Source organism: Chrysochloris asiatica, unplaced genomic scaffold, assembly GCF_000296735.1.
Source record: "Chrysochloris asiatica unplaced genomic scaffold, ChrAsi1.0 scaffold00038, whole genome shotgun sequence".
NCBI lineage: Eukaryota > Metazoa > Chordata > Mammalia > Afrosoricida > Chrysochloridae > Chrysochloris > Chrysochloris asiatica.
Window position 1 is genome coordinate 21331893 of NW_006408556.1, and position 4577 is coordinate 21336469.

Below are 4577 nucleotides of genomic sequence, written 5' to 3' on the forward strand. Positions count from 1 at the left end.
AAATTATATGATGAAAATAGGAAAAGAGCAACTTTGGGTGAAATATAAAAAGTGTTTAAAAATAAGCCCATTTTATTTTAATTAGTTTTGAGTTGCTAGCATCTAAATATATAAATCTGTGCTGGTAAATTTTTATATTCTGCAAAGCTGAGTTTCCTGTAGTACAATATCTGTGACGTGTTCTAGTTACCCACAAAACTTGGACTAAAACAATTTACTACTATAAACCAATATCCTCCTTTGCTATCATCTTCATAAAGGCTGCTAACACTGTTTATTGAAATTGAATTAGAACTTTACTATAGTTTGTAATCTTATAGTCTGTTGTTTATTGTTTCCCTTATGTGACATGGTTAGGCTCCAAAGACAAGGTCATCATATAAAAATTGGCATTTTGCAAAAATGGAAGGATGGTCACTTAAGATCACAAAATGGAGGATGACTGCATCATTGCCTAACTGCCAAACTGCTGAGAATCATGATCTGGTCAAGTTGACACATAATCTTCACCATCACAGGTAGCATAATTCTTGCCTTGCACCTTGGCATTTGTTATTGCTAGATGTATATCATTAATGCACAAAATATTCAGGTAGTAGATTTTTTAATATTGTCATAACTGTAATATATCAGCCAACTCATAAATCAACAAATGAGAAATAGGCACAGTATTGAATATCTATGTTACTTGACTTTTAAAAAGCTACATTCTATTGATTTTTCTACCACTTTCTTGGTCTTACTACTACTTTTTCTTGGTCTCTATTAATGTTAAAAGTCTTTAGGATTGAGTCTTCTGACTATATATATTCTGCTTCTGCAGTTATTCCCTTTGAGGGTTCAACTCATCTCCTGCCTTTAAATAACATCACTTGATTCAAGCCTCAAGTTTTTGACCCTGAAGTCAGTACTTCTTTTTTCACCTTTCTACTTGACATCATTTTCACGGTTCTTCATAGAAAACCTGTATACATTCAGACATCTGAAAAGGAATGTTTCTACATCAAACCTCGTAGACTTATTCCTCAAGCTGTTTATTCACAGTCCTCTTCATATCAATCACTGACAATTCCATCTTCCAGTTGCCAAGCCCTAGATATTTTTTTTCTTTCACGTATGCTATATTAACTCCATCAACATTGACTCTACCTTCAAAACAGACACAGAATCATCTAGCCATCACTACCTCCATTCCTACCATGATTCCAAATTCTATCATTGTTGTCATCGATGATTGCAATAGACTTCCAACCAGTCTTCTTGATCCCACTCTTGTCTTCATAGAGTCTTTTCTGTAAACATCCCCTTAAAAGGAATGTGGGATCATGCCACCATCCAAAGACCTTCATTTGTTTCAGGGTAAAATGTGAACTTCCAATAATGGTCCAAGTACTTGTGACTTTATTTCTAATTATATATTAATACTATGGAGTCCTGGTGTGGTGTTGTGGGTTAATGCGCCATACTGCAAAGCTGTTTGAACTGCAAGATCAGCAGTTCAAGCTCAGCAGCTGCTCCTCAGAAGCATATACAGGGTTGCTATGGGTTGGAATCCACCTGACAACACTTAACAACACCATATGAATACTATGGCTCCCTCTAGTTCAGCTTTGCTGACTCCTGAACTTGCAAATACAACCCAGTCTTATAGCTTTGCACTTGTGTTCCCTCTGCTTGGAGCCCCTTTCCTCCAGAGATATTTACAACTTTTTAAAAATGTTTTACTGTGAATTATGTGATAGTTTACATGGGAGAACATTAGTTTTACATTCATTCTATCGTATATTGTTTCATTGCCATGGTTACAATCCCCTCCATGCATCATCAACTAACCAAAGGGTATACACTACAAAAGTGCACCCTGTCACCAGCACACAGCCCCTCTCCCTCTCTGGATCTGAAGTCTCCAACTGCTCCAACTCTCCAAGTCATCATCTCTGCCTCCATCTGATATTCCCAACCCTTACATGCTTTTCTCTTTCAAGTCTTTCTCAGCTATCACCTTCTCATAACTCTTACCCAGACCATTGTATTTACAATTACCGACTGTATAACAGGAGTTCCAAATGTCCTTACTCACCACCATTTCTTTCTTTCATAGTTATCACCTTGTGTTATATAAGAACCTAGTAGGACAGCACTGGATTGCTCCTTGGAAACCCTATGGTGTTAGAGTTGTTTCTGGCTCAGAAATACTGTATACGGTTTTTGAGGCTGTGAATATTTATGGGAGCAGAAAGCTTTATCTTTCTCTCACAGTACAACTGGCAATTTTGAACTGCTGACTTGAGGTTAGCAGCGTGACTCACAACCACCACCTACTGAGCTCCTTTGGAAACCCTATACAGGGTCACTATGAGTCAGACCTGATTCCATGGCATTTAAGAAGAAGAACAACACAGGTGGCACCAGCAGTTTCTGATCAGCTGCCAACTAAAAAGGGAGCAGTATGAACCCACCCAGTGGCGTTGTAGAAAAAAAAGGCTTGCAGACTTGCTTCCATATAGACTACAGCCAAAAATATCCTTTGCAGCAGTTCTGAATCACCTGGACAGCAGCTAACAACAACAATGATTACATTTATGTTAATTTCATAACAGTATGATTTTTTTGTTGTTTTTGTCTTTATTTTAGTAGATATATTCTCAGTTCTTAACACACTGCCTAGTTTATAGTAGAGTCTTGATATAGAGAATTCTTATTCAGTGATTGAACATCATTGTAGGACCCCAGATCTTTGAAAGAATGTCTGATTAGGGCCTATTGCATGAGACAAGACACAGTGATTTAAAATACCTTTCTCCTCTCTAGGTAAGACTATCTCTAAATCATAGGGTCAATGCTTCAAACTCTTTATCATTCTCTATTGTTTGACAATGTAAAATATACCAGTTCCCATGAGGCTTATGGGTGAAAAATGATGTTTCTAAATATGTTCAACAAGCTTCATCTTTTCAAGCTGACTATATGAAACACAATAATTGAAATAGCAGCACAACCATATATACTGACTTAAGCTTATAGAAAAATATTGGACATGATTGTTGGGTTTTTTTTTTTGTTCACCTCAAAAAGTGGCCAGTGCCCTGAAAACATTAAAAAGAAAGAAAGGAAGGAAGAAACAAAACAAAAGAAAAGTTTCAACATAAGTCAACAAGTTAATTCTTTAGCTAATGCTACAACTTTGAAAGCTGGCTGTTCAATTCCTCACATTAAATAGCACTAACATCTGCCTATCTAATACTCTACTCTAGCAGGTGAGTCGACTTCCTAAACAGCAAGCATGACTCTAATGAACAGAAGTTATATATCCCAAGATGTTCATTTGGCAGGGCTATTGGGCTGTTCTCAGCAATTCTCTAAACTTGCATTTCACACTTCTTTAATTCTGAAGAGAAAATGGGGGGGAGAGGGAATTCAACTTCAGTGTTTTTCAAAAGCAAAGTAAAAGATGTTTTAACATTAAGTAGCACCAGAATGAATTTCTAAGTGCTTTCTTGATAGCTTATTGGAATAAATTTTCCAAATTTGTGCCACTTAGAATTCTATACAAGATGAAATAGTTTTAACTCTACTTAAGCGTTGGGCTACTTTAAATAGCATTCCTAATTTGGAAGTAGTGTTGATTCAGATTTATATTTTGGAGAATCTGTGTTTTTTGTTTGGATAAATGTTGAGAATTTTACTCAAATAGAGATTAGATGTTTTCCTAGTGTTTCTTGATAAACTGGAGTAGAATAACTTACATATATCTTTTAAACCATTGCTTCATTTAACTTAAGTTTCTTAAAAAGCTCTTTTGAAAATGTTGAGAAGTGTTTTTCTATTGTTGCTGTTTGTGAAAACCCTACAGTCTTTGATGATCACCAAAATTAATCTAAAATTTTCAGTCATATGTCAAAAAGTAACAACAAATGATGAAAAAAAAAGAAAAAAGAAAACAGATCAAGCTAATGTCACAAATAATGTTCCTTGGGTAGCATAAATGACTTATGCTCCACACCAGCCACTCCTTGGAAATCCTATACAGGGTCGCTATGAGTTGGAATTGACTCCATGGCACTCAACAATACCAACAATATTAATTTAAAGGCTAGTGGTATGAATCCACCCAACAGTGCTACAGAACAAAGACCTGTCTATCTATTGCTATAAAATGACAGTCATTGAAATCCCTAAGGGACAGTTTCTCTCTAAAAAGCATAGGGTCTCCATGAATAGGAATTGATTCATTGGTAAGGATTTTGGTTTGAGTTTTAGTATGACAAGTGCTAAAGAAGAGGCACTGAAAAAAGAGATTTTGAAGTTGCTACTATGGAAGCACAAAAAGGGAAACTGTCTATACCATGTATTATAGAAGGATTCCAAGAGGAGATAGCCACTGTCTGTTAGTAGCAGTTAATAATTGGAGAGAACAGGCAAAGCTGTTTAGGTATATGAGAGAGCATTAACCAACACAGAAACATAAAACAGAATGAGATGTTAGGTTCCCATTGGTGGATGGGTCTATTTCAGGGACAATTTCATTAGTAAATGAACTCATAATATATATGTTCATTTTCATTATTAGCTCAACT